This window comes from Rattus norvegicus, chromosome 8, assembly GCF_036323735.1.
Source record: "Rattus norvegicus strain BN/NHsdMcwi chromosome 8, GRCr8, whole genome shotgun sequence".
Lineage (NCBI taxonomy): Eukaryota > Metazoa > Chordata > Mammalia > Rodentia > Muridae > Rattus > Rattus norvegicus.
Genome location: NC_086026.1, coordinates 87,315,213 through 87,334,833, shown reverse-complemented (window position 1 = coordinate 87,334,833; position 19,621 = coordinate 87,315,213). Strand labels below are relative to the sequence as shown.

General features: G+C 43.2%; 1 long non-coding RNA gene across 1 annotated transcript; it reads right to left on the bottom strand.

Moving 5' to 3' along the window:
- Positions 1–4,503: 4,503 nt before the first annotated feature.
- Positions 4,504–19,359, bottom strand: LOC120094211 (uncharacterized). Its single transcript, XR_005488314.2, has 3 exons — positions 19,253–19,359; positions 4,755–4,952; positions 4,504–4,672 (listed from the first exon to the last, which is right to left on the bottom strand). It is a non-coding gene; the product is annotated as an uncharacterized LOC120094211 (long non-coding RNA).
- Between the last annotated feature and the right edge of the window lie 262 nt (positions 19,360–19,621).

Here is a 19,621-nt window from a genome sequence, read left to right as displayed (position 1 = left end):
ATAGTAGACATTGTAAGCCAGGAATCATTCTGCGAGTTCTATATCTATCTCTGGTACATGCCTTGAGGTTACATAGACGAGGGAATTAAAGACTAGGAAGGAAAATTCAAAGGCTCCAAGCCAAAAGCGTGCCAAGCATGTACCAACCCCGAGAGGGAGGCACCTAGCATCTCTTAGTATCTAAGAGACATTCTTCAGCTCTTGCAGATAAAAAGATGGGCTGTGTGAGCACTCAGGGTCAGCCACAGTCTTTCCATTCATCTAAGCTCTTTTGATGACTCCACATTCAGCCTTGCCCATTAAGAGTAATTTGTCTTAGTCCATTAAGGATGTTATAACAACATAGACTGGGTGGCTTATAAATAATACACATTTATTTCCCATAGTTCTGAAGACCGGGAGGACTAGGATCGAGGTACCAAAAGATTTAGTGTTTGGACTAAGCCTCTTTTCTGGCTCATGGATGTGTCCTCTATAGTGCCTTCCTTGGCGAAGGGGAAAAGGCTCCCTGGGGTCTCTCTACGAGAGGATCCTGTTCCCTAGTCTAATTACTTCTCAATGGCTCCGCCTCCTAGCTTGGGGATTAAGACATCAACATTCAAACTTCTGAGGACATGAACTAAGGTGTTTATCTGGAATCCTATCCCCCTTTCAACAGTGTGTATAAACCAGTCCACGCATAGCTGCCACTTGAGAGAAGAGACAGGCTGTTCTCTCTCAGCCTGACAGGAATGGAAACCTGATTGGGATTCAAAAGAACATAACAGGAAAAATCAAAAGGTAAAACTGTATGTGTAGACGAATAGAGTCAACATTAGTGAGCAGAATTCACATGAAGGTCTCATCAAATTAAGAGAAGGATCAAACAGGATCATCTACCAGGGAGACATAATGATTCACTCTCTGCCTCATTCCCTTGAACTGGGGTCTCTCCCTGAATCCAGAACTCATTTCTCAGTTACTCTGGTAGCTGGCAAACCCCAGCTCAAAGGGGAGAAAAAAAAAAAAGTAAGATTACTCATGGGAATATTAATTCTATAATCACTTTGGGAGATTCTCAGTATCTATTGGATTTGAATCCAAAAGTCTCAATGACCCAAGAAGTATAGTTTTAGGTATATTTCTAACCCAATCGCTTACACACACATGTACCAAAGGAACATCACCTTAAGGTTCTAGGCAGAATCATTAATGCTCTAGGCAGAATAAAAATAAAATGCTCATCTGCAGGTTAAAGACACAAATGAACCCATGTGATGTAGTGGTAAGAAAGGTACTATAAGCTGCAAGTCATTAGTTAAAATCAAACCCTCTCCTATAAGTTGCTTTGTTGGATATTATGGTCAGAACTACACAGTTAACTAACTATGAGTCAACTGACACAAGTATAATAATATATATAGCTCTCTGAATAATGCTATGTGCCTTGAGTAAAAATTTGTTTCCCAAGTGGGGGAACAACAGAAAGTTTTAATTTAGAGGAGCATACAGCCTCGAGAGGAGACTCACAAGCTGAGTTATGAGTGTGAGGTAAGAGCAGGTGCCCTGGGAATAGGAAAGTCATCCAGGCAAGAAACAAATGTGTGTGAATCAGGTTGCCACACACCCAAGCTCTCCAAGCAACTTTATGTGTTAGTCTGGGCGAAAATGAGAGTAAGATGAAATGCCAGGGGAGGGACAGCCCATGCCAAGTCCTTCTGATTTAATCATGCCGTAGGAAGCTGTCAGGAACTGTCAACAATGGAAACATGGGCTCTCTAGCTGACTGGAAGATAGATTCTAAAGGTGCTATTCAATCCATCCTACCCAAGTCCATGGTGCCCTTCCCAGATGATTCCTTTCATCCAACTGGAAAGGCTCAGTGAATGAAAGGTTGGGGTCTGGGAATCACAAGCTCACGGGAGCATTCACACTCACTCTTTGTCCTTGAGCTCATTAGCACGGAAAAGCATCAGATAATCAGAACTGGGTAACAGGCCCAGAACTCTCCGTGGAAATTGTTTTACGGAAGTGTCTTAATGGCGATGACTGAGTGGTTGACTCAGACCCAGAGTACCAGCGTTTCCAAGCATGTTAGCCGTCAAGCAGCTGTCTGAGCGCTAGTCTGCTACTGACTCTCCCATCAAGTCAAAGCTTGCTGTTCCTGGGCTTTTCTCTTCAAAACAAGTTCTACCAGTTATGACATTCAAATTCAAGCTGCAAGTAAAGTATTCAATGTTCCCATCCCTTGTGGACTGAGGCAGCTGAGAACCTAAAACCATATAAACAGCTGCTCGACTTCACTATCAAACAGAAATGCTAGTCAAAATAAAATTTCATTTCACAACTGTCACGTGGAGAAAGATTTAAAAACCAGGCCATGCAAGGGCAGGGGGCAGGGGGAGAGGAAACTCACCCACTACAGGTAGGTGAGATGCTCTGAATTAAAATCCTTCAGAGCTAAGACCACACCCACTGTCTAGTTGGAGATTCTATGTCTGTGTAGAACCACCCAGTTTTAAATAGCCCATAATTTAAAATCTAAGTGACCTTTTTAATAAAATACAATGAAAACAAAATGCTAGAACCACATTTAAAAGAGATGCCCAAAATCTGTTGCCTGACCATTCTTCATTATTCGAGCTAGACAAGATAAAAGCACTCAGTTGGATAGCCATTAGCGTTCCTCAGGGTTTATTCTACACTTCAGTAGTTACAAAGCAGGATCAGCCTGTAGTCCATTATTCCAGAAGCCCTGTTGCCAGTAACTCTGGTCCTCAAGAACAATGGTGCATTTAAGGAAAAGAAAACTATTGCAACAGTTTTATGTATTAAAAAAAATCCGGCTCACTTTCTTAGGAGACAACAGGTGTTAAAATCATATCTGAGGTGCAATACAGTAATTAAAGTGAGCAAGCTAGACTATGCATAGTAACCTACTAGGTCAATAGTTCTCAGCTTGTGCATCATGACTTTTCTAGGGGTCACATATCAGATATCCTGCATACCAGATATTTACATTATTGTAGGCTTAAACTTTTCACAACTTCCTTTAATAAGGGTTCTTAAAGGGTTTAACCTCCCTTATAGCCCAGTACCCACCAGAAGTAGTAGAAAGGAAAGGCTAGTAGTGCAAAAAGGGGGGTGTCAACCTGTTTAGAAATAGTTCTTTTGGGTGATTCCAATTTCACTGTCAGGATATCAGCAGTTCAACTCCTACCAATCAGCAGCAATGGCCCAATCCACTTGCAAACACCATTCACAAACCAGCAACAGCAGTTTGATTCAGAAGAAACAGCAAGGCTCTGCCAATCATCCCTAGTCTGGGGAAGTAACAAGAAGCTGCTAGAACACCACCAGAAGTTCTCTGATGTGTTTCTCTCTGTGGAAGCCAGGACAAGCAATGATCAGCAAGGAAGGAAAGGTGACCCCAATGCTACTGCATTGTCAATGAAGACCAGCAAAGGGTGGCAAGGTGACCCAATGTCACAGAGTCATCTGCTGTGTGTTGGGTTATACTCATATCCTTTCTAAACATCACATTTTCCTCTCAAGTGTCCACTCTAGCAAAACATCACATGCGCCTTTTCCAGGCAGCTTCCAAAAAGCATTATGTGTCTGTTTTCAGCAAAACACCTTCCCAAGGGTCTGCTTCTGCAAGACATCCTCTCATGAAGAGTTTCTAGAAAAATGTCACATGACACAACTGAGTGTTCAAAGAAACCAGATAATTCTACTTCACGTTATGTTTCATAGTAGTAGCAAAGTGACAGTTAGTAGCAAAGAAAGTAATCTTATGGTTAGGGATCACCACAGCATGAGGAACTGTGTTGAGGGGTCACAGCATTAGGAAGGTTGGGAACCGTTGTTTAAGGTGAAAATTTTTGAGTGGGAATTTATGGCATGATGTTGCTTATATACATTTGAAATTTTTTTCATAACATGATGCAATGGATATAAATAAATATTTTTAAATTGTAAGGACTTGGACAATATGCCTCAATTTCAGCCTAGAGCCCCAGGCTGAACACCTCGTATGCTCAGGTGTTTTCCAGAAGAAAATGGAAGGGACACCAACTTCAACTTTCTCATCTGACAGACACTGTTTCAGAGAGACAGTGGGTGGACTGAGGCATGTGCTCACAGTTGGCAGAGGTGTCTGGGATTGAACATTATCAGGACGTAAGTCCCAAGTCAGGACTTGTAGCGGCTTGGAGGGTAACGATGCCTGCCACCAAGCTTGCCAGTCTAAGTTCCATCCTTGAAACTTCATGGCGAAAGAGAACTCACTCCCACATGTGCATAGTGGCATACATGTGTTAGCCCGTTGCATGTGTGCGCGCACACACAGACACACACACAGACACACACACAGACACACACACAGACACACACACAGACACACAGACACAGACACACACACACACACACACACACACCTACAAACTTAAAATCAATAAAAATGTAGGAAAAAAAAAATCCCGAGTCAGTAAGAAACAACTGAAGAAACAATAAATGATGGTGTGTTGTTGAATTTGTTCTTGCTTCTTCGAGCCGGTATTTCACTTATGTAAGTCCACACAGCACGCACCACTTCAGAAAGGCAGGGGAGGATCTTCATTGTGGAGCCAGGCAGACATTGATGTGTGTTGTGATTCTGTAACCAGGAGACCAAGGTTTCTCACCTGTGAGTCTAAGGAAAATACATTATAAACCACGAATATGGTGTTTGGTATGTGAACATAATAGGCAGTGAAGATTGTTGTTTTCTTTACCTTAGCTGCGAAGGCACAGAATGTCGAACGGGTCCGTGTCTGCTCTGAGATGTGGAGACAAATGTGTGACAGATGAAGGGAAACAGACACCAAACTGGAGCGCCTCTGAATGACAGTAGCTAACCACTGTGCTATGGCATATGCCCCTTTCCAGACCCAGCTTTCAATTCGTTCACTCAGGACAGGGCTCTCTGGTTTCTAAAAGGGAGAACATCAGATAGCTGTTACGTTACAGAAGTTCTCGATCTTCCCAGTGCTGCAACCCTTTAAAACAGTTCCTCGTGTTGTGGTGAGCCCAGCCATAGAATTATGTTAGCTGCTGCTTCACAACTGTAATTTTGCTACTGTTATGAATCATAATGTAAACATCTGCATTTTCCAATGATCTTAGGCAAGCACTGTGAAGGGGTCATTGGGCCTCTTATGTAATTGGTCTCTCTTTAGTGAATGACCAACTATGGACACATACTCCAGCCCAGGGAGGATGAGAACACAGTGGAGTAGATATGATTCTACTTGGAATCTACTTCCACTTGGAACCCAGAGCCCAAAGCCTCCAGTCAAATGCACCCTGGGGGGGGGTTGTGGTTGACTTGTAGAGGATGAACCCAAGGATTACAGCTTTAAGTGTTGTTCATGTCTTTGAATGATTTTTTTTTCTCATAATACTATGCCAATCGCCGACTGATGAAACCTCTGGATGACGGTTTTTCTAACTACTCTTCCAGGAGGAATGAGCACATTGTGCCCATCACCCTGGTACAGATGCATATATCAGGCTTAAGTTCCTTGAGAGTAGGATCTCTAATTTTGATTCTGTGACCCATAGTGTGATTCTCAGAACATAGTAGGTCTTAATAACTTTTTATGAAAATAAAGCTAACTCAACAGATGCAAGGAACAAGTTGCTCTGTGTCTTGACTTGAGGTAGGAGCAGCTGAAGGGGAGGATGAAATAGGTCTCTGAGCTGTTGCATATAGCTGAAAACACTCAAGGGGATTTTTTTAATAGCAGCAAACAGTAAATCACAATTTTAAAGCATAGATGTTCCATTTTTCAAGTATCTGAATATTATTGTGATTCATGAACTAATCTATTTCAAAGTAATAACAGATTTGCCTGGTAGTTGCTTGGTGGTGAATTTCCTCTACTGATGGCTGGGGAAAACACCGGCAGTGAGGAACAAGCAGTCTTGACAACTGGCAAGAGGCTTGATAGTTCAAAAAGTTAGGACGTTCTGTCCCAGACTACTTCTTACAGAGATCACAGAGATCAGCTCTGTGCTGCTTTCATGTTGACTAACGATCCAGGTAGCAGTGACACAGTGTGTCCCTCTGGCTTAGTCTCCCCTGACATTCAGGTCACTGCATATTCCCATCACAAGGACAGGCTGCTGTCAGACTTCAAGACACCTCAAAGGAAATTATAAGCTTCCATTCCTCTTCCACCTCCCACCACGGAAGCTGCTACACACGCCATCTCCAAGCCTAGCCTTGGGTTGTAATTAGAGTCATTGTCAGAAGGTCTCTTCCAAAAGAGAGGCTTTAATAGGGAACAACGACTCCCTACACAAAGGGTCGACAGCCCAGGAGTAATGATAGCACTGACGGTTTGAAATGTAAAAACTCCAGGCAGGGAGTTACTGTGACCTTCCCCATCAAGTTTTTATGCTAGCAAAACAGTTTGTGCAACTATTGAAGCTCTTTCTTTTCCTTTGAAGGCAGTTTTTCCCTTTTCAATCTAATTCATTTAAAAGGTGACATTTCTAATTCGTAGCTGGAAGATCAGCTAGAAACACTTGAGAGTTTAAAGTCGTGTTATAAAAGAAAAAGGTCGTGTTATGGGGAATGGAATAGAGGGTGGGGGAAGAGAAGCGACAGGCCAATGATGACTTCAGTGAGAATCTATAACTACTCGTAGGCAGGTTCTAAGGTCTTTTGGCCCCTGACTCTGGTACAGGGCAGGAAAGCACATAGGACACTGCTGGCTTAAACACAATGCCCAAGATTTGTGTAGCTTGTCTTGTCATTCCTACCTAATAGACATCTTGAAATATTAGGTGAGAAGAATGTCAAGAAAGGGAATATTTCACACACTCACTGTAGAGAAATCCGGCTGGAAAATAGTAATAAATAAATAAATAAATAAATAAATAAATAAATAAATAAATAAGAAAAAGAAATGGAGAAGTCTGTCAATGAGTCCCTCTCTTGAATCTGATAAAATGAGGAGTTTGTTTTCACATATTTCTTGTATGAATAAAGTGATCTTTAAAACAGGAAATTAAGTTTTAGCTGTGCTCTGGACTTTTTGCTAACTGAAGAATGTAATAGGTAGAAGATACAGGAAGAGGAGGAGGAAGACAAGGGAGGAGGAAGAAGAGGAAGAGGAAAAGGAAAAGGAATGGGAGGAGGAGGAAGAGGAAGAGGAAAAGGAAAAGGAATGGGAGGAGGATGAAGAGGAAGAGGAAGAGGAAGAGGGGGAGGAGGAGGGGGAGGAGGAGGAGGAAGAGGAAAAGGAATGGGAGGAGGAGGAAGAGGAAGAGGAAAAGGAAAAGGAATGGGAGGAGGATGAAGAGGAAGAGGAAGAGGAAGAGGGGGAGGAGGAGGGGGAGGAGGAGGAGGAAGAGGAAAAGGAATGGGAGGAGGATGAAGAGGAAGAGGAAGAGGAAGAGGAAGAGGGGGAGGAGGAGGAGGAGGAAGAAGGAGGAGGAGGAGGAGGAGGAGGAGGAGGAGGAGGAGGAGGAGGAGGAGAAGAAGAAGAAGAAGAAGAAGAAGAAGAAGAAGAAGAAGAAGAAGAAGAAGAAGAAGAAGAAGAAGAAGAAGAAGATGCTGAGTAAGAGTGGGATCTGGAAAGAAAGTCTATGGTGGAAGAGTGAAGAGGGAGATATGGAGCACTCATCCTGTTATGGCTTCAGAACTATTGCTCATCTGTGCTACTTAACATGACCAAGATGGCCTGGCTTCTCAGCTGACTAGAGCACCTTCATGGGAGCTGTGGAAAGTCTTGTAGGTCTGCAGAGCCTGGATCTAAGCATACAGAAAAGATGATGTTCAAATGTTGGGGAAGCTACAGGGGTCCAGCCTGCACATTTCCTTGGAGGATAGTCCAGGGTTCTTCCAGCCTGCATATGTTCGTGAGGATGGTCCAGGAGTCATCTCAGCCTGTATTTCCTCTTGGAGGATGGACCAGGGGCCATCCCAGTCTGCATATCCCCATCGGGAATGGGCCAGGGGCCATCCCAGCCTGCATTTCCTCTTGGAGGATGGACCAGGGCCATCCCAGCCTGCATATCCCCATGGGGAATGGGCCAGGGGCCATCCCAGCCTGCATTTCCTCTTGGAGGATGGACCAGGGGCCATCCCAGCCTGCATATCCCCATGGGGAATGGGTCAGGGGTCATTTAGCCTCCATATCCCATGAGGGATGATCCAGGGGCCATCCCTGCCTGCATATCTTTATGGAGGATAACTCTGATCAACAATTTGTCAGTAGAAAAGATTTAAACAGGCAAGAGGAGGAAGCATTAGGTAGGTTAAAGGTGAGTGGCCACCCAACTATGATTAAAACAAGTATAATCTTTTTACTTTGGGATTTCAGCTGGGGAATATAACCCATCCTGCTTGCTCCTCCACATTAGAGGACGCAGGTGACCATGTGAGTGGCCAAAGGGCACAGGTAGCACAATGCAGGAGCATAAAGGGAAGGGGACAAAGACCAGATTTTCTGTGTAAAATTTTGCTAAGGACTGAGCAGGAATTAGGAAAGGGGAAAGAGATCTCCCTTGTTGTGGATTTGGATGGAAGGCCAAAGTCCTAAGTATTGGATCTGGCTTTCTGGAAGACATGGAGGCCTGGTATGACTATTGGTCTTCACTTTCCAGTAGATTGGCTTTAGAATCACCTAAGGGACATATCTCTGGGCATGTCTGTGGACTATATCAGAGGAAAGAATCCCCCTAGGGTGGGTTGGACTCTCCTGTGGGATATAGTTCTAGATAGAATAAATAGGAGAAAGGTCAGAAAGCAAACCCAGGAGCAGCACTTGTCTTTCTCACAGTCACGCTGCTGAGCCCTCCACCATGGTGGACTGCATTCTTTCTACCATGAGCCAAAATAAATCCCTTCTTTCTTTAAATGCTCTTTGTCAGATATTTGGTCCCAGCATAGGAAAAATAACTAATGTAGCATAGGACTAATGTAGCATAGCACTGAGATGGACTATTAGGTGCAGGGGGAGATAAAATGCAAAAGTAATGGAGGGGGAGAGGGAGACAGATAAACTATCCATCATTTCCTTCCTTTTAGCCCTTGTGGATACTAAGGTCCTTAATACTAGAATGAAGATCTGTGTTCAGAAAGATACTGTCCTTTCTGCCTTAATGGTAGACAGTGGTGGAGAGTAACACTGTTTGTATGGCTTCACATCTGTTCTTTTCACGTGTTCCTTTCCCCCCTGTACTACATATCCCAAGTAAAATCTCAGTACTAATGCAAAAATAATAAATAAATAAATAAATAAATAAATAAATAAATAAATAAAAAATTACAGTTGGAACAATGAAAGAAATTCTAACCAACATATGCTAAAAACAGAGACAGGAGAGGTATTTCTTGAGGGAAGAAAACCGTGCTCCATGAATAAATTGAAAATTTCTAAGTCATAGAGAGAAGATTTTAAGAAGCCACCAGACAAGCTGCTAGACTATTTCAGTGTTCCTCCTGTTGAAGCTAAGAGGTTGAAAGAACAAACATGAGTAGTCCTGTAGTGTACTGAGAAAACAGTCATAAATTGAAAAGCCTAAGATCCTAGAACCTGTCCAGCCCTCATCCATACCATTCTGTAAATGCTGGTCCGCATGACCAGTGGTATAGGATGGCTCTGTCTGCAGGGACAGTGAGACAGTGAGGTCCTCAGTGTTGGGTTCTCGTGCTGCAGTTTCTCAACTTCCTGTGGGAAGGTGCACACTGGGCCTGCTCTTGGCTCACCCTGAAAGTCTAAGATCTTACCAAATTCACTGGCGGTCAAGGTCTACACATGAAATGTGAGGGAGAAGGCAGGCTTTTTTTTTTTAATATTTATTTTCTCTAGACTCCTGCTTCTTTATCTTTGGGTGGTAAATCTCTACTTTCTTTTTTTATGTTATATTTTGTCTTATTGACTCATTCTTAGTGGTGTGCTATGGACCAGCAGAAAGCATTGAGCGGGCCAAGGAAGCCTTCACTAAGCCATACCCCCCAATCCCAGGAGGATTCTGTGTTGATGCAAACACTTTTTATTTTTGTGTCTCTTCCACTTATAACCAATTCTTGCTTGTTTGGTTCCTTCCTTTATGAAAATTTTACTTGGAGTTCTCCAGCAGCATATTTTATTAATTCAAAATTACTTTCCTTGTAATTCTAAAAGTGATGTGTGTTTATTGTACTAAGTATATTAAAGACAGACTATTAGAGAGAAGAACATAAAATTCATCTTATCACACGAGGGTAGGCATTTTTAGGCTTGATTAAGTAATTGATTTCAATGCTGGAATTGAATCTAGAAGACACTGGGCAACCTCTAAGCCATTGGAGCAAACCCCCAGCACCAGTTTCATGCTTTCTTTTTAATTCTGTAATAATTTTTTGGCTTGCAGAATAGATTTTCCAGAAGTGCTTGCTCTGCCTTTTGTTTTCAACTTGGTCATTTCTTCCTGACCATCCCTTTTTTTTCCAACTGCTCCTTTTACACATGCTGTGTTGCATGTAGCTTTTTGGTACCCCTGCCTAAGCTCTGTGAATGGGCAGTGCTACCAGCCCCCACCCAGCTTCCCTTGAATCCACGGATAAAAGACACACACACACACACACACACACACACACACACTTGTTTATTTTCAACTTCTTGGCACAATTGCTGGGCCCTTATTAATAACAGCGTGCCCTTATTAATACTCTTAGCTCCGCACCTCCCACCTCCCCTAAACTTCAGTTGTTAAACTCCTCTGACCATCCACCTATAGGAACAGCCACAGGCCACAGGTTCTCCCTGAGACCTCACACATCTGGCCAACTTTTCTCCATCAGAAGCCTGGAGAACTCTCTTCTCCTCCAGGGACCCAGAAGTCCCACCTACTCTTTCCACCCAACAATTGGCCCATAGCTTCTTTACTGACAGATCTAGAACCAATAGGGAACAGGACAGCATCAGAACCACCCCTACACTGCTGTTTTATGAGTAAATAATGGATAGAAAAGGGGGTAATAGAAATTTGAATCTTAGTAGTACATCAAGTCAGAAAGTTTGGTTGTAACAGATTTCACATAGGAAGATGTGGATTTGCCCAACAGACTTGATATTAAAGTACATTGGCTACTAGCAATAGTCCTATAGAGTATGAACTGGATGAGAAACATTAAATCCTATAACTTTAATTTTTCAAGCCTTATTTTAAATGATGTTTCTTAAAGGCTTTAACCTCCCTTGTAGCCCACACCCACCAGAAGTAGTGGGTAAGAAAGGATACAGGGGAAGTGGACCTGTTTAGAAAGGTTCTTTGGAGCAACTCCTGTCATTGTTGTCTGGAAATTGGCAGTTCAGTTCACAGGTCAGCAGCAGCAGCTCGATCCACTCGCAAACACTTCAGGGATACACCAGCAGACTAGTTCGATAGAGTCGGGATAGCAAACAGGAATCAGCAGTGCTGGCACTGCCCAGTAGAGACAGCCAGGCCTCAGCCTTCGCTTGAGTTCATGGAGGGAACAGGAGGAATGCCAGGAGTTCTTGGTTGTACCTCTCTCAGCCCAGTGAAGATCAGCGAAGACGCATGACCCACAAGCGTTGCACAGCTAACTCTATAAGCAAGCAGAGCTCAGCCTCCATCACTGTCTGTGGAGTTCTGTTTGTACTCTCCAAACATTACGTGCCCTCCAGAGGGCTTGCCTCAGTGTGTGCCTTGCCTCAGTTGTCTCAGCTGACATCACTCTCCAGTCAGCCTGAGTCCACAGAAGCGGCAAGAAACTGCAGCACACCATGTGTCTCTCTCTATGGAGTCCTGACAAATGCTACTCAACTATGCAATGTAAAGTGGACCAATACATGTGTGTTGTTAGCAAAGAATCCTTCATCACGTGTCCTTTTGCATGCTTGCTTTAGCAGAACAACCTCTCTCCTGTGTCTGCTTTAGCGAAACGTTCCTTCACGAGTCTGCCCTAGTCCTTCATCTTGTCCACTTCATCTAAACGTTCTTTCACATATTTGCCCCAGCAAAACACCATCCACTGGGCTGGAGAGATGGCTCAGTGGTTAAGAGTACTGACTGCTCTTCCAGAGGTCCTGAGTTCAATTCCCAACAACCATATAAATGACTCATAACCATCTATCTGTATTGGGATCCAATGCCCTTTTCTGGTATGTCTGAAGACAGCTACAGTATAATATATATCTTTTTCTTTCTTTCTTTCTTTCTTTCTTTTTTTTTTTTTTTTTTTTTTTTTTTTTTTTTTTTTTTTTGGAGCTGAGGACCGAACCCAGGGCCTTGTGCTTTCTAGGCAAGCGCTCTACCACTGAGCTAAATCCCCAACCCTATATATATTCTTTAAAAGAAAAAAATCATCATCCAAATGACGTTCCAAAGAACTCTTAGGTTTTCCCTTCAGAATGCTCTGCCCCTAACTTGCCCCCAAACCTCATTTTCCCCGAGGTGTACAGTCAATACCCTGGACCTCCCTTGGGGGCAAGGCTATTTTATTTACCGAGTTCTCATAATAGCATATGAAGTGTATAAGCATACAGCTCTTATTTTGTGCCAACCCTCAATAGAATTACATTGTGAATAGTAATTCATTTGTCATCATGTCTGAGACAGGGGCACTGACAATACTACTCTGTAAATCTCAGCAGCTGCCCAAAAGAGAACAGAGAAAGGGGGGGCAAGACATGCCACTTAAGCCAGGATGAAGATCGGAAAAGCAGGTACATGGAAGGGGGTGGATCTTTGGGCAAAGAGTAAGGAAGCCCAATGTGTAGGGGAAAACCATGAAAGCAGAAGGGTGTGGAGATGTGTCCAATGCCCATAGGTGGCACTGTTGGTCTGGGAGCACATGGAGCCACTAGGACTTTGAAAGTGACCTTGATGTCATCTAGTCCCACCTCCACATGATGTGGGTTGAGATCAGACAGATTTCTGTGTTGAAAGAAATGTAAAGCCTTTAGAAACGAACATGTTAGCCTTGCGTGGTACTTCTTCCCCGTGGGAAAACCAACTGTGCTGAGACCGTAGGGCAGTTTTCTGTGTTTCTTCCCTTCCCCTTGACTTGATCCCAAGTCTCCTGAATTCTCTGAGAAAATCGTGTCAGAGAGGAAAACAAAGGAGAGAAGACTCCTGTGCCCTGGGAGAGAGGATAGAGAGATAAATGGCATTTATTTACCTCCCACTACCTGGCCTTCTAGTCAGACACAAAAGCCTAAGCGAGAGACAGGAGAAAAGAGTCTTTTTCTTGTCTCAGGGAGGCAGAACCACTTAAAGTTTTATACACCCCCACCCCAAGGAGTGGCAGAAAGATAAAGCCTACCTGTTTCATAATTTTCATCATGCCCCTGTGCCAGGCCAACAAACCTATTACTAGAATTAGAAGGTCCTATCTGGCTTGCCAGGTTACACAAAAGAAATGAGGTTCTTAGTCTCATTAGTGAGACTAAAATAATCCCCAGGGCAGGCAGGCTGTAAACCTTATCAGCAGCCTAGAAGAGGGCAGTAGAAGAGAGAGGTGTCTGTGTGTGAAGGAAGGAGGGTGGAATTCATGTGGTTTAATATGCCATAGAAGTCAGACAAGCCACCTTATGTCAGGGAGTCTCTAAGAACCGGAGACTGGATAGAACAGGAACCTGCGGAAAACTAAATGTTACTGTTCTGCTAAAGTCATGCAGCATAAAATAACTTCCTAATGACATCCTATTATACACAAAGATTGGTATCTTGTTCAGCCATCATCAGAAAAGCTTCCTCCTGCAGTAGATGGGAACAAATACATCTACAGCCAGGCAATATGTGGGTCTCAGGGAACTCTGAGGAAGAGGAGGCAGAAAGAGTGCAAAAGGCAGAGGGCTGGGAGATAACAAGGAATCAAGGCCTTCTAGATACAACAGTACCGACACACATGAATTCACAGAGACTGTGGCAGCACACTCAGGGCCGCCCAGGTCTGCACTAGCTTGGATCCTAGAGCTGAGAAGAAGAAGTAGATACGTGCTCCCATCCCTAACACAGAAGCTATCTCCAACTGACAGTCACTTGCAAATGAAAACTTGGTCTTCTTCAAGGGGGTCTCACTGGGAAATCTTAGGGGTGGGTGGCCTGCCCAGCAGGTGATGGCTAACAGGAAATGACGTCAAAGGCTCCTCTGCAGGTTCTTTGCCTCATGTTTCACAGCATTTGATTTCTATCTACAGGCCCCTTTTGCATATATATGGCCTCTGGCTTTATGTTTTTATAGGGATCTTGTGTGTACAAGCATGTGAGTCTTCACATCTATATAGGTTTCTCTCTCTCTTTTAAGGTTTATTAATTTATTTTATGTACGTGAGTACATTGTCACTGTGTTCAGAAACACCAGAAGAGGACATTGAATCCCATTATAAATGGTTGTGAGCCCCCATGTGGTTGCTGGGAATTGAACTCAGGACCTCTGGGAGATCATTCAGTGCTGTTAATCGCTGAGCCGTCTCTTCAGCCCTATATGTATGTTTCTTGTACTTTTCTTTTGTCAATTGCATCATGATTCAAATCAGCAAAAGACAATAAAACTATAAGAATATATTTACTGTTAGTGTTAATTAAATTAGCCTTCTGTGCAATGCCCAGTGTTTAAGCCTTCTCTAATAGCGTTTCCAGGCACATGTATTGTAGTGGCTTTTGATGGTGTAATTTTTGGCCTTTCCGATTGTGCATTTAATAATAGTAATGAGTTTCTTGGTATAGAACCCATGTGAATGAGCTTCTCTCTGCTATGGCTGTCCTGAAACTTTCTCTGTAGACCAGGCTGGCCTTGAACTCACAGAGATTCACCTGATCTGCCTCCTGAGTGCTGGGATTAAAGGTGCGTGCCGCCACCGTCTGGAAGCTTGATCCACTTTAGACTGGGTCTGAATTGTGGTGGAGTTTTCTACTGAAGCCCAAGATCAGTGCTGATTAGCGATTTCAAATTTAAAACAGTACAGTTGCTGGAAAAACCCTTCTACAACATAGAAAGAGAGAGAGCACGAGTCAGCACAGGCATGCAGATGCCTGTGTGAACATCTTTGCCATGTTCTAGTAAAACGGTTTTGGTGTAACTTTTTAGTTACAGTCTCATCAGTGCATCAAAAAACCTACAATAAGCAGGGAAAATGGCTCAGTGGGTAAAGCAACGCAAGCCTAACAGCCCGAGTTTGGATCCCCAGAACCAGCATAAAAGCTAAATGAAGTAGCACACAAACCCACAGTCCCTAGAGTCCTGTGGGAAAATGGAAGGCAGAGGTAACAGGATCCTCAAAAGCTCACGCACATACACATGAATGCGTTATGGAAGCATGTGGGGGTCAATACGTAGGGTATTGATCTTCACCTTGTAGATTTGCTTAAGATACGTTCTTTCATCATCCACAGCTGCACATGTCAGGCTAGCACGCGCGTGTGTACACACACACACACACACACACACACACACTCTGCATGCAGACTTTTTTTAAGGATAGGAGCAAAATGACTCTTCACTTCAGCTAGGTTCTTAAAGGAGCTAGAATTATAAATATGCTCTAACTGCTCTGAGTTCAGGGGTGCGTCTGTTTCCTTCAGCATAAACAGTGCCCTCAGTCCCCACTTTTGTCTCATCGAGCCAGCTGTACCCCTTAATCTATACCTTACTTTCTTCAGTCAACAACTCCTCTCCTTCCCTGTCTGGTTTTGGAAAGAGAACACAGACTCTTCCCCACACTAGGCAAATGCTCTCCATTTGGGCTTTATCTCTAACCCTCAGCCACCAGTTGTCAAGCTCCTTTAACCCATAGACTTGCAAAGCTCCATTTGGTCCTTTCTAGTCCAGGCATTCTGGGAATTATACCCTGGAAGAGAGTCAGGTCTATTTTGAAAAGTTAACATTGTTTTCATAATTCTACATACAAACACACGCTTGCGCACATGCACGCACATATAATGTGGTCATGTGTACTTCTCTCTTATGCCCCTCCTACTCTCACTGACCCCTTTCCTCCCAAGTAATCCTCTCCTGCTTTCAACTCTCCCACCTTCCTTCCCCAAAGTGTTGAATTAGGGTTGCTTGTATGAGCATGGGTAGGGAGTTATTTATTGGGGCATGGGAAACTACTAATGGCTACAACACTGTAGAACATGAAATCCCCTCTCCCACCAAACCTCAGTGGCCTACCACTCCTCAGGGAGACCTAGGACCTCATGAACAACCCTGACCCCTGCCTCACCCATGATGGAATAAAAGGTCCAATTTCATGCAGGTCCATGGAGGCACCCCCAGCAACTATGTGTTTATGATTGCAATGGCCATGTAACATCCAGGAGACAGTGTTCACAGACAGCTGTTTCCTACCCCATGGCTCTTACATTATTTCCCATTCCTGCTTCCACACATTCTACTGACATTGGAGGGACTGCTACAAATGCCCTGTGTAGGGATGAGCACTCAACAGGCACTTGTTCTCAGCACTCACTCTTCTCAGTTGTGTGTATTAGCTACTATGCACTGCAAAAATGAGCTTTCCTGCCGAAGACTGAAGCCAGAATTACTCTATGAGTGTAAGTAAAAAGTATTGAAAAGCCACTTAGTCTCCATGTCCATTTCACTACAACAATATATTATACAATATTTTGTCACAAGGCCTGAGACCTCTCTAGCCACAGGCTTTTATTTGTATGTTCATTTGAGACAATATCTTCCATTGGCCCAAAATCCACTCAGTAGAGTAGGCTAGGCTGGCTGGCGAACCCTAAGGCCTTAACCTCCTAGGTTCTAGGATTTCAAACCTAGTGCTACCATAACTGGCTTTTTCTGTGAGTGATGGGGATCAAAAGCGTGTCTTTGTGCTTGCTTCTCAGCCTTAGCAATAGGCTTTTGACTAGGTTTACAGTAACAGGCATGCATTTTCTCCCATGAGTAGAATATGCCTCAAATCCAACGAAAAGAGAGTGGGTTATCCCCAAATCAATCATATCAGTGGTCATTTCTTGCCTAGGTAAGACTGCTGATTTTCCTTCCCCAGCAGCCTGCACAGTACCCTCTGTCATTGAGAACACCAGCAGTTGAGAGCAAGCTTCCAGCTCTGCTTCAGATTGATTTTCTTATGTTTTGTATCTAAACAGTGTTGTATCGTCAGTTCTGGTGAGTAACCAAGAGCAGTGGTGGGGTCCTGCATTCTTTTTGGTGTTGTTGGGGGCTCCACAGTCAACAACTTATAGAGAACTATCCTGCCTCTGGCATTAGGATTTTCATTTAAAAATCTATGACTTCTAGAAACAGCTTTATCCACTCATACAGAATACCTCTGTTCAAAGTCGTCTTCTTCTTCTTCTTCTTTTTTTTTTACTTCATTTTCTAGTTAGCTTGTAAAATAGTCAGTTTCTATTTGACCTTTTCATAAATCTTTAGTTTCAGTTAACCCTACTCCATATCCCTACCCTGCTGAGGAAACTCTTTAAATCTTTCCATATTATCATTTACCCATTATGTTCATATTATATGTGTTTTACCATTCCCCCGCCTAAGTGTTTCCCCTCCTCCACAGTCATTTTCTTTCTTCCTGGCCTTTAAAAACAATCCAAATCTAACTCAAAAATGTAAAAATCCAGGAGCTGGAGAGATAAGTCTGGGGTAAAGAGCACTGGCCCTGTTGCAGAGGATCATGGTCCAATTTCCAGCAGTCATATGAGGGCTCACAGTCACCTGGAACTCCAGGGGATCTGACACTTTCTTCTGGCCTCTGTAGGCACCTGGCATGTACCTGGTGCACATACATATGTACAGAGAAAATACTCATGTACATAAAATAAAAATAACATCTTTCTTTAATCTAAAAATTTAAACCTAAGATCCATTTATTTGAAAGAAAGTGTAGCACTTGCCTTCTGGATCCTGTGTTACCTCACTCATTACAGTTTGTTCTAGGTCCATACAATTTCCTGTAGTGGCAAGTTTAGCTAGGCTGCTTGGGCTCCTCGCATGCACCCACCCTGGATTTGTGAATGAAAGACACACACACAAACACACACACACACACACACACACACACACACACACACACACACACACAAACACCTTGGCTAGCTCAATGTCTGGGCAGTTCTAATCCTCCCCGTGCCTAGCACATATTTCCCTCCTGTAATCCTAGCTTAATGCCCTCTAATTCTATATCTTTGTTGCCCTGTCTCCTTCTGGGTGGCACCACAGTCTTTGCTGCCCAAGTTGCTTCTGGACAGCCCTACTGGGGGCCACATTCCTTCTCACTTACATTTCCAATGATTTTCTTTTTGTAGCTCTAAATCTGATCCATCTCCCTCTGAATCATGGTGATTCTCTTCTCCTTTCTCCCCCTAGTCCCTAGCCCACACAAATCTCAAGGTCCCGTCTCAGTCTACCTGCCCAGCCACTGGCCAATGGCACTTCATTGATCGATCAAAAACCAATTGCGGACAAGGACCTTCAGCGTTTGGACACGCAAATTTCCGATTTGAGGGGGCAGATTAATTCAAAGCATTAGAACCGATCCCCAACAATTTCCTGTGAATTTCATAATTTCATTTTGCTTTATAACTGAGTCCATCATGTATGTGTGCCACATTCTCAGCATTCATCCATCAGTCAATGAACATCTAAGCTGACTTCGTCTCGTAGCTATTGTGAATAGTGGAGCAAGGATGATCAAGTATCTCTGTAGTAGAAGATAGAGCCCCTTGGGAGAGGGACCGCTGGGCTACATGGTAAGCAAACTTTGAGCTTTTTGAGAAATTCCCACCCTGATTTCCATAGTGGCTGTACCAGTTTCCACTCCTACATGCAGTAGATAAGGAATCCCTATTTCCCACACCTATGCTGTTTTCTTGATCCTGGCCATTTGCATTTCCCTTCTGGCTAGAGATGTGGAAACTTTTCAAGCATTCATTTGGCATTTATATTTCTTGTTTTGAGAACTCCCTGACCAGGGCCATAGGTCTTTTTTTTTTTTTTTTTTTTTTTTTTTTTTTCTGTTTGGACTGGATTCTTTTCTTGATGTTTTAATTTTTTTTTTTTAGTTTGTTGTTTTAGATACTAATCCTTTGTGAGAGGTATAACTGGCAATGATTTTCTGCCATTCACATAGGCTGTCTCTTCACTCAACAATGTGCTTTGCTGTATGGAGGCCTTTTCATTTCACAAAGTCCCATTTTATTGATTATTGGCCTTATTCACAAAGTCTCATTTCGTTGGTCCTTGGCCTTATTTCCCGAATGACTGTCTTATTTGGAGAATCCTCACCTCTGTCTGCATCTTGTAGAATATTCGATACGTTCTCTGGTAACTTCAGGTTCTACAGTGCAGAGCTTGGTCCATCTGGGGGTGATTTTGTGCTAGGTGAGAGATAAAGATCTGGTTTCATTATGCTACATTTGCATATCTAGTTTCCCCAGCTTGATTTGTTGATGATGCTGTCTTTTCCCCACTGTGCATTTTTGAGCTCTTCAAAACAAAACAAAACAAAACAAAACAAAACAAAACAAAACAAAACAAAACCAATCAAGTGACTGCACTTGTGTGAATTTCTATCCGGGTCTTCTATCTTACTGGTCCACAAGTCTGCATTTGTGGAAGTTTACTTGTTTACTGTGGTTCTGTAGTATAGCTTGA